Here is an 11,596-nt window from a genome sequence, read left to right on the forward strand (position 1 = left end):
TGCCACGGCCCGCATGTCTTGCCACGGCGTTGCGAAAATGCATGCCACGGCCTCGGCCCGCATGCCATGCCACGGCGTCGCCCAACATGCCATGCCACGGCCACGGCCCGCATGCCATGCCACGGCCTCGGCCCGCATGCCTTGCTACGGCGTTGCCCAACATGCCATGCCACGGCCTCGGCCCGCATGCCTTGCCACCGCGTTGCCCAGCATGCCATGCCACCGCGTTGCCCGTGGTGCCATGCCTTAGCCTTGCCAACATGTCGAGCCACGGCCTTGGCCAACATGTCGAGCCACGGCCTCGGCCCGCATGCCTTGCTACGGCGTCGCCCAACATGCCATGCCACGGCCTCGGCCCGCATGCCTTGCTACGGCGTCGCCCAACATGCCATGCCACGGCCTCGGCCCGCATGCCATGCCACGTCCTCGGCCCGCATGCCATGCCACGGCCTCGGCCCGCATGCCATGCCCCGGCTTCGGCCCGCATGCCATGCCACGGCCTCGGCCCGCATGACATGCCACGGCCTCGGCCCGCATGCCATGCCACGGCCTCGGCCCGCATGCCTTGCTACGGCCATGGCCTCGGCCCGCATGCCATGACATGCCACGGCCCGCATGTCTTGCCACGGCGTTGCCAAACATGCCATGCCACGGCCTCGGCCCGCATGCCATGCCACGGCGTCGCCCAACATGCCATGCCGCGGCCACGGCCCGCATGCCATGCCACGGCCTCGGCCCGCATGCCTTGCTACGGCGTTGCCCAACATGGCATGCCACGGCCTCGGCCCGCATGCCATGCCACGGCCTCGGCCCCGCATGTCTTGCCACGGCGTTGCCAAACATGCCATGCCACGGCCTCGGCCCGCATGCCATGCCACGGCGTCGCCCAACATGCCATGCCACAGCCACGGCCACGGCCCGCGTGCCATGCCACGGCCTCGGCCCGCATGCCTTGCTACGGCGTTGCCCGACATGCCATGCCACGGCCTCGGCCCGCATGCCTTGCCACCGCGTTGCCCAGCATGCCATGCCACCGCGTTGCCCGGCGTGCCATGCCTTAGCCTTGGCCAACATGTCGAGCCACGGCCTCGGCCCGCATGCCTTGCTACGGCGTCGCCCAACATGCCATGCCACGGCCTCGCCCCGCATGCCATGCCACGGCCTCGCCCCGCATGCCATGCCACGGCCTCGGCCCGCATGACATGCCACGGCCTCGGCCCGCATGCCATGCCACGGCCTCGGCCCGCATGCCTTGCCACGGCGTTGCCCAACATGCCACGCCACGGCCTCGGCCCGCATGCCATGCCACGCCACGGCCCGCATGTCATGCCACGGCGTTGCCAAACATGCCATGCCACGGCCCCGGCCCGCATGCCTTGCTACGGCGTCGTCCAACATGCCATGCCACGGCCTCGGCCCGCATGCCATGCCACGGCCTCGGCCCGCATGCCATGCCACGGCCTCGGCCCGCATGCCATGCCACGGCCTCGGCCCGCATGCCATGCCACGGCCTCGGCCCGCATGACATGCCACGGCCTCGGGCCCGCATGCCATGCCACGGCCTCGGCCCGCATGCCTTGCCACGGCGTTGCCCAACATGCCATGCCACGGCCCGCATGTCTTGCCACGGCGTTGCCAAACATGCCATGCCACGGCCTCGGCCCGCATGCCATGCCACGGCGTCGCCCAACATGCCATGCCGCGGCCACGGCCCGCATGCCATGCCACGGCCTCGGCCCGCATGCCTTGCTACGGCGTTGCCCAACATGGCATGCCACGGCCTCGGCCCGCATGTCTTGCCACGGCGTTGCCAAACATGCCATGCCACGGCCTCGGCCCGCATGCCATGCCACGGCGTCGCCCAACATGCCATGCCACGGCCACGGCCACGGCCCGCATGCCATGCCACGGCCTCGGCCCGCATGCCTTGCTACGGCGTTGCCCGACATGCCATGCCACGGCCTCGGCCCGCATGCCTTGCCACCGCGTTGCCCAGCATGCCATGCCACCGCGTTGCCCGGCGTGCCATGCCTTAGCCTTGGCCAACATGTCGAGCCACGGCCTCGGCCCGCATGCCTTGCTACGGCGTCGCCCAACATGCCATGCCACGGCCTCGGCCCGCATGCCATGCCACGGCCTCGGCCCGCATGCCTTGGTACGGCGTCGCCCAACATGCCATGCCACGGCCTCGACCCGCATTACATGCCACGGCCTCGGCCCGCATTACATGCCACGGCCTCGGCCCGCATGACATGCCACGGCCTCGGCCCGCATGCCATGCCACGGCCTCGGCCCGCATGCCATGCCATGCCACGGCCCGCATGTCTTGCCACGGCGTTGCCAAACATGCCATGCCACGGCCTCGGCCGGCATGCCATGCCACGGCGTCGCCCAACATGCCATGCCACGGCCACGGCCCGCATGCCATGCCACGGCCTCGGCCCGCATGCCTTGCTACGGCGTTGCCCAACATGCCATGCCACGGCCTCGGCCCGCATGCCTTGCCACCGCGTTGCCCAGCATGCCATGCCACCGCGTTGACCGGCGTGCCATGCCTTAGCCTTGGCCAACATGTCGAGCCACGGCCTGGGCCAAACTTGCCATGACACGGCCTCGGCCCGCATGCCATGCCACGGCCTCGGCCCGCATGACATGCCACGGCCTCGGCCCGCATGCCTTGCTACGGCGTCGCCCAACATTCCATGCCACGGCCTCGGCCCGCATGCCAAGCCACGGCCTCGGCCCGCATGACATGCCACGGCCTCGGCCCGCATGCCTTGCCACGACGTCGCCCAACTTGCCATGCCACGGCCTCGGCCCGCATGCCATGCCACGGCCTCGGCTCGCATGACATGCCACGGCCTCGGCCCGCATGCCTTGCTACGGTGTCGCCCAACATGCCATGCCACGGCCTCGGCCCGCATGCCATGCCACGGCCTCGGCCCGCATGACATGCCACGGCCTCGGACCGCATGCCTTGCTACGGCGTCGCCCAACATGCCATGCCACGGCCCCGGCCCGCATGCCTTGCCACCGCGTTGCCCGGCATGCCATGCCACCGCGTTGCCCGGCGTGCCATGCCTTAGCCTTGGCCAACATGTCGTGCCACGGCCTTGGCCCGCATGCCATGCCATGCCACGGCCCGCATGTCTTGCCACGGCGTTGCAAACATGCCATGCCACGGCCTCGGCCCGCATGCCTTGCTACGGCGTCGCCCAACATGCCATGCCACGGCCTCGGTCAGCATGCCATGCCATGGCACCGCCTTGTCCAGCTCGCCGTGCCGCAGCGTTGGCCAGCATGCCTTGGCCGACATGCCATGCCAATGCCTTGGGCCAACATGGCGTGCCACAGGCTGGGCCATGCCGGTCCGTTGCCCGGCATGCCACGGCCGTGGCGGCATGGCAAGCCACGGCCTCGGCCAGCATGCCATGCCCCGGCCTCGCCCAGCATGCCATGGCACGGTCTTGGTCAGCATGCCATGCCATGGCACCGCCTTGTGCAACGTTGGCCAGCATGCCTTGGCCGGCATGCCATGCCAATGCCTTGGGCCAACATGGCGTGCCACGGGCTGGGCGAGCATGGCATGCCACGGGCTGGGCGAGCATGGCATGCCACGGGCTGGGCGAGCATGCCACGCCACGGCCTTGGCTAGCAGCAAGGCATGCCACAGCCTCGGCGAGCATGCCATGCCATGCCAAGGCCAAGGCCAAGGCCAAAGCCAAGGCCAAGGCCAAGGCCAAGGCAGTGGGCAAGGCCAAGTCCCTGTGCAAGGCATGGCCAAGGCCAAGGCCATGGCATGCCACCGCCTCGATCGATCTTTTTGAACATGATTCTTTTATAATCTTACCCAAACCGTGCAACACAATTAAAAATGCACTACAATCAATTTTAAATGTCATTCCCTATTTTTTTGCAATTTTTCTGGAGCTTTTCGAATTTTTAAAGCCCTTATTTGGCAAAAAAAAATCAAAATAAAATTAAAAAAAATGAAAAAAATAATTTAATAATTTCTATAATTACTAGTGAATCATCCTTTAATTATGGGAATTTTTCCATAATTTTTTGACCATTTTTATTAATTTTTATTATTTTTTAAGTATTAATATCGAAATAAATTAAAATAAAATATTTTCGGTAAAAAAATATTTTTTTTAATTTTTTTTATGGTGTATTAAATTATTTCCTACAACTTTCATGTTGAAAGTTTTGGCAAAAAACCATTACTTTTTAAAAAAACCCCATTATGACTCCTCGAACATGCTTGATGTTTCCTCCTGCCAGACTGAAAAGGGCTTAACAGGCTATTATAAGGGGGGGGCACCTCCCTTGCCCAGGGCAAGGCAGTGGCAGGTACGCCCCATGTTGGGCGCGGCCTGGGCTGCGGCCTTGGGTTACATGCACTGCGGCTCGACCGCGGCCTGGGCTGCGGCCTGGGGCGGCTCGGCCGCGGCCTTGGGCGGCCTGGACCGCGGCCTTGGGCGGCCTTGCGCGGCCTGGGCGCGGCCTGGGCGCGGCCTTGCGCGGCCTGGGCGCGGCCTTGGGCAGCATGGCGTGGCATCCGCGCGGGCGTGGGCGGCCTGGCATGCGCGCGGCATGGGCAGCACGGCATGGCATGCGCACGGCCTGGGCGGCCTGGCATGCAGCCGGCCTGGCATGCCCGCGGCGTGGGCAGCACGGCATGGCATGCGCACGGCCTGGGCGGCCTGGCATGCAGCCGGCCTGGCATGCCCGCGGCGTGGGCAGCACGGCATGGCATGCGCACGGCCTGGGCGGCCTGGCATGCAGCTGGCCTGGGCAGCACGGCATGGCATGCGCACGGCCTGGGCGGCCTGGCATGCAGCCGGCCAGGGCAGCCTGGCCTGGCATGCCCGCGGCGTGGGCAGCGTGGCCTGTGCGAATACCGCGCGCGTGGTCTTTTGACCACGGTGCGCGTGTTGCGCGCATGGTCGCGCACGCCTTTGCACGCCTTCGCACGCAACGCACGTCTAGTGATAAGAACCGCAGCCAAGGCAGCCCAGCCCCAAGGCCATGGCCAGCAGCATGGCATGCCACGGCCAAGGCAGGCCAGCCAAAGCCAGCAGCATGCCATGCCAAGGCCAAGGCCAGCAGCATGCCATGCCACGGCCAAGGCAGCCCAGCCAAAGCCAGCAGCATGCCATGCCAAGGCCAAGGCCAGCAGCATGGCATGCCACGGCCAAGGCAGGCCAGCCAAAGCCAGCAGCATGCCATGCCAAGGCCAAGGCCAGCAGCATGCCATGCCACGGCCAAGGCAGCCCAGCCAAAGCCAGCAGCTTGCCATGCCAAGGCCAAGGCCAGCAGCATGCCATGCCACGGCCAAGGCAGCCCAGCCAAAGCCAGCAGCATGCCATGCCAAGGCCAAGGCCAGCAGCATGCCATGCCACGGCCAAGGCAGCCCAGCCAAGGCCAGCAGCATGCCATGCCACGGCCAAGGCAGCCCAGCCAAAGCCAGCAGCTTGCCATGCCAAGGCCAAGTCCAGCAGCATGCCATGCCACGGCCAAGGCAGCCCAGCCAAAGCCAGCAGCATGCCATGCCAAGGCCAAGGCCAGCAGCATGCCATGCCACGGCCAAGGCAGCCCAGCCAAAGCCAGCAGCATGCCATGCCAAGGCCAAGGCCAGCAGCATGCCATGCCACGGCCAAGGCAGCCCAGCCAAAGCCAGCAGCATGCCATGCCAAGGCCAAGGCCAGCAGCATGCCTTGCCACGGCCAAGGCAGGCCTGCCAAAGCCAGCAGCATGCCATGCCAAGGCCAAGGCCAGCAGCATGCCATGCCACGGCCAAGGCAGCCCAGCCAAAGCCAGCAGCATGCCATGCCAAGGCCTAGGCCAGCAGCATGCCATGCCACGGCCAAGGCAGCCCAGCCAAAGCCAGCAGCATGCCATGCCAAGGCCAAGGCCAGCAGCATGCCATGCCACGGCCAAGGCAGCCCAGCCAAAGCCAGCAGCATGCCATGCCAAGGCCAAGGCCAGCAGCATGCCATGCCACGGCCAAGGCAGCCCAGCCAAGGCCAGCAGCATGCCCTGCCACGGCCAAGGCAGCCCAGCCAAAGCCAGCAGCTTGCCATGCCAAGGCCAAGGCCAGCAGCATGCCATGCCACGGCCAAGGCAGCCCAGCCAAAGCCAGCAGCATGCCATGCCAAGGCCAAGGCCAGCAGCATGCCATGCCACGGCCAAGGCAGCCCAGCCAAAGCCAGCAGCATGCCATGCCAAGGCCAAGGCCAGCAGCATGCCATGCCACGGCCAAGGCAGCCCAGCCAAAGCCAGCAGCATGCCATGCCAAGGCCTAGGCCAGCAGCATGCCTTGCCACGGCCAAGGCAGGCCTGCCAAAGCCAGCAGCATGCCATGCCAAGGCCAAGGCCAGCAGCATGCCATGCCACGGCCAAGGCAGCCCAGCCAAAGCCAGCAGCATGCCATGCCAAGGCCAAGGCAGCCCAGCCAAAGCCAGCAGCATGCCATGCCACGGCCAAGGCAGCCCAGCCAAGGCCAGCAGCATGCCCTGCCACGGCCAAGGCAGCCCAGCCAAAGCCAGCAGCTTGCCATGCCAAGGCCAAGGCCAGCAGCATGCCATGCCACGGCCAAGGCAGCCCAGCCAAAGCCAGCAGCATGCCATGCCAAGGCCAAGGCCAGCAGCATGCCATGCCACGGCCAAGGCAGCCCAGCCAAAGCCAGCAGCATGCCATGCCAAGGCCAAGGCCAGCAGCATGCCATGCCACGGCCAAGGCAGCCCAGCCAAAGCCAGCAGCATGCCATGCCAAGGCCTAGGCCAGCAGCATGCCTTGCCACGGCCAAGGCAGGCCTGCCAAAGCCAGCAGCATGCCATGCCAAGGCCAAGGCCAGCAGCATGCCATGCCACGGCCAAGGCAGCCCAGCCAAAGCCAGCAGCATGCCATGCCAAGGCCTAGGCCAGCAGCATGCCATGCCACGGCCAAGGCAGGCCTGCCAAAGCCAGCAGCATGCCATGCCAAGGCCAAGGCCAGCAGCATGCCATGCCACGGCCAAGGCAGCCCAGCCAAAGCCAGCAGCATGCCATGCCAAGGCCTAGGCCAGCAGCATGCCATGCCACGGCCAAGGCAGCCCAGCCAAAGCCAGCAGCATGCCATGCCAAGGCCTAGGCCAGCAGCATGCCATGCCACGGCCAAGGCAGGCCAGCCAAAGCCAGCAGCATGCCATGCCAAGGCCAAGGCCAGCAGCATGCCATGCCACGGCCAAGGCAGCCCAGCCAAAGCCAGCAGCTTGCCATGCCAAGGCCAAGGCCAGCAGCATGCCATGCCACGGCCAAGGCAGCCCAGCCAAAGCCAGCAGCATGCCATGCCAAGGCCAAGGCCAGCAGCATGCCATGCCACGGCCAAGGCAGCCCAGCCAAGGCCAGCAGCATGCCCTGCCACGGCCAAGGCAGCCCAGCCAAAGCCAGCAGCTTGCCATGCCAAGGCCAAGGCCAGCAGCATGCCATGCCACGGCCAAGGCAGCCCAGCCAAAGCCAGCAGCATGCCATGCCAAGGCCAAGGCCAGCAGCATGCCATGCCACGGCCAAGGCAGCCCAGCCAAAGCCAGCAGCATGCCATGCCAAGGCCTAGGCCAGCAGCATGCCTTGCCACGGCCAAGGCAGGCCTGCCAAAGCCAGCAGCATGCCATGCCAAGGCCAAGGCCAGCAGCATGCCATGCCACGGCCAAGGCAGCCCAGCCAAAGCCAGCAGCATGCCATGCCAAGGCCTAGGCCAGCAGCATGCCATGCCACGGCCAAGGCAGCCCAGCCAAAGCCAGCAGCATGCCATGCCAAGGCCTAGGCCAGCAGCATGCCATGCCACGGCCAATGCAGGCCTGCCAAAGCCAGCAGCATGCCATGCCAAGGCCAAGGCCAGCAGCATGCCATGCCACGGCCAAGGCAGCCCAGCCAAAGCCAGCAGCATGCCATGCCAAGGCCTAGGCCAGCAGCATGCCATGCCACGGCCAAGGCAGCCCAGCCAAAGCCAGCAGCATGCCATGCCAAGGCCTAGGCCAGCAGCATGCCATGCCACGGCCAAGGCAGGCCAGCCAAAGCCTGCAGCATGCCATGCCAAGGCCAAGGCCAGCAGCATGCCATGCCACGGCCAAGGCAGCCCAGCCAAAGCCAGCAGCATGCCATGCCAAGGCCTAGGCCAGCAGCATGCCATGCCACGGCCAAGGCAGGCCTGCCAAAGCCAGCAGCATGCCATGCCAAGGCCAAGGCCAAGGCCAGCAGCATGCCATGCCACGGCCAAGGCAGCCCAGCCAAAGCCAGCAGCATGCCATGCCAAGGCCAAGGCCAGCAGCATGCCATGCCACGGCCAAGGCAGCCCAGCCAAAGCCAGCAGCATGCCATGCCAAGGCCAAGGCCAGCAGCATGCCATGCCACGGCCAAGGCAGCCCAGCCAAAGCCAGCAGCATGCCATGCCAAGGCCAAGGCCAGCAGCATGCCATGCCACGGCCAAGGCAGCGCAGCCAAGGCCAGCAGCATGCCATGCCACGGCCAAGGCAGCCCAGCCAAAGCCAGCAGCTTGCCATGCCAAGGCCAAGGCCAGCAGCATGCCATGCCACGGCCAAGGCAGCCCAGCCAAAGCCAGCAGCATGCCATGCCAAGGCCAAGGCCAGCAGCATGCCATGCCACGGCCAAGGCAGCCCAGCCAAAGCCAGCAGCATGCCATGCCAAGGCCAAGGCCAGCAGCATGCCATGCCACGGCCAAGGCAGCCCAGCCAAAGCCAGCAGCATGCCATGCCAAGGCCTTGGCCAGCAGCATGCCATGCCACGGCCAAGGCAGGCCTGCCAAAGCCAGCAGCATGCCATGCCAAGGCCAAGGCCAGCAGCATGCCATGCCACGGCCAAGGCAGCCCAGCCAAAGCCAGCAGCATGCCATGCCAAGGCCTAGGCCAGCAGCATGCCATGCCACGGCCAAGGCAGCCCAGCCAAAGCCAGCAGCATGCCATGCCAAGGCCAAGGCCAGCAGAATGCCATGCCACGGCCAAGGCAGGCCAGCCAAAGCCAGCAGCATGCCATGCCAAGGCCAAGGCCAGCAGCATGCCATGCCACGGCCAAGGCAGCCCAGGCAAAGCCAGCAGCATGCCATGCCAAGGCCTAGGCCAGCAGCATGCCATGCCACGGCCAAGGCAGGCCAGCCAAAGCCAGCAGCATGCCATGCCAAGGCCAAGGCCAGCAGCATGCCATGCCACGGCCAAGGCAGCCCAGCCAAAGCCAGCAGCATGCCAGGCCAAGGCCTTGGCCAGCAGCATGCCATGCCACGGCCAAGGCAGGCCTGCCAAAGCCAGCAGCATGCCATGCCAAGGCCAAGGCCAGCAGCATGCCATGCCACGGCCAAGGCAGCCCAGCCAAAGCCAGCAGCATGCCATGCCAAGGCCTAGGCCAGCAGCATGCCATGCCACGGCCAAGGCAGCCCAGCCAAAGCCAGCAGCATGCCATGCCAAGGCCAAGGCCAGCAGCATGCCATGCCACGGCCAAGGCAGCCCAGCCAAAGCCAGCAGCATGCCATGCCAAGGCCTAGGCCAGCAGCATGCCATGCCACGGCCAAGGCAGCCCAGCCAAAGCCAGCAGCATGCCATGCCAAGGCCAAGGCCAGCAGCATGCCATGCCACGGCCAAGGCAGCCCAGCCAAAGCCAGCAGCATGCCATGCCAAGGCCTAGGCCAGCAGCATGCCATGCCACGGCCAAGGCCGCCCAGCCAAAGCCAGCAGCATGCCATGCCAAGGCCAAGGCCAGCAGCATGCCATGCCACGGCCAAGGCAGCCCAGCCAAAGCCAGCAGCATGCCATGCCAAGGCCTAGGCCAGCAGCATGCCATGCCACGGCCAAGGCAGCCCAGCCAAAGCCAGCACCATGCCATGCCAAGGCCAAGGCCAGCAGCATGCCATGCCACGGCCAAGGCAGCCCAGCCAAAGCCAGCAGCATGCCATGCCAAGGCCTAGGCCAGCAGCATGCCATGCCACGGCCAAGGCAGGCCTGCCAAAGCCAGCAGCATGCCATGCCAAGGCCAAGGCCAGCAACATGCCATGCCACGGCCAAGGCAGCCCAGCCAAAGCCAGCAGCATGCCATGCCAAGGCCTAGGCCAGCAGCATGCCATGCCACGGCCAAGGCAGCCCAGCCAAAGCCAGCAGCATGCCATGCCAAGGCCTAGGCCAGCAGCATGCCATGCCACGGCCAAGGCAGCCCAGCCAAAGCCAGCAGCATGCCATGCCAAGGCCAAGGCCAGCAGCATGCCATGCCACGGCCAAGGCAGCCCAGCCAAAGCCAGCAGCATGCCATGCCAAGGCCTAGGCCAGCAGCATGCCATGCCACGGCCAAGGCAGGCCTGCCAAAGCCAGCAGCATGCCATGTCAAGGCCAAGGCCAGCAGCATGCCATGCCACGGCCAAGGCAGGCCAGCCAAAGCCAGCAGCATGCCATGCCATGGCCTAGGCCAGCAGCATGCCATGCCACGGCCAAGGCAGGCCAGCCAAAGCCAGCAGCATGCCATGCCAAGGCCTAGGCCAGCAGCATGCCATGCCACGGCCAAGGCAGGCCAGCCAAAGCCAGCAGCATGCCATGCCCAGGCCAAGGCCAGCAGCATGCCATGCCACGGCCAACGCAGCCCAGCCAAAGCCGGCGGCATGCCATGCCAAGGCCAAGGCCAGCAGCATGCCATGCCACGACCAAGGCTGCCAGCCAAAGCCAGCAGCATGCCATGCCAAGGCCTAGGCCAGCAGCATGCCATGCCACGGCCAAGGCAGCCCAGCCAAAGCCGCCAGCATGCCATGCCAAGGCCAAGGCCAAGGCCAGCAGCATGCCATGCCACGGCCAAGGCCAAGGCCAAGGCAGCCCATCCGAAGCCAGCAACATTCCATGGCAAGGCCAACGCAGCCCAGCCAAAGCCGGCGGCATGCCATGCCAAGGCCAAGGCCAGCCGCATGTCTTGCCACGGCCTTGTCCCGCAGCGTGGCGTGCCTTTGCCTTGGGCTAGAACATCGCATGCCACGCCCTTGGCAAGCAATCCTGTCCCTCGTGTAATTGCCATTTGGTTTGGCTTTGACTTACGTATATGTTGCCCTGCGAAATGCTTGTCCCTCGGGTAATAGCCGTTTGGTTGCCTTTGACTTGCGAACCCGTTGCTAGTGCTTTCCCCAGTGGAAGCTTGTTGGGAAAAGTATGTCCCTCGGAAGTTGCCTGTTGCGTTTGTTATTTGCATTCGAGCTATCCGATGCTTGCTGGGTTTCTCTAAGAGTTTTTGCACGTTCGTCGGGCTTTTTAATTATTTATTTACTCATAAAAATTATAATAAAATAAATTAAAAATAAAAAAATAATTAAAAAAATTACTATAATTACTAGTGCCTCATCTTATAATTGTTGGAATTTTTCTAGAATTTTTTGAGTATTTTTAGTAATTTTTATTATTTTTTAAGTATTAAAATTGAAATAAATTAAAATAAAATATTCCGGTGGCCAAATATTTTTTTATAATTTTTTTTATGGTGTATTAAATTATTTCATACAACTTTCATGTTGAAAGTTTTGGCAAAAAACCATTACTTTTTAAAAAAACCCCATTATGACTCCTCGAACATGCTTGATG

The sequence above is a fragment of the Camellia sinensis genome, unplaced genomic scaffold, assembly GCF_055761805.1.
Source record: "Camellia sinensis isolate YWXY unplaced genomic scaffold, ASM5576180v1 Unanchor6, whole genome shotgun sequence".
Lineage (NCBI taxonomy): Eukaryota > Viridiplantae > Streptophyta > Magnoliopsida > Ericales > Theaceae > Camellia > Camellia sinensis.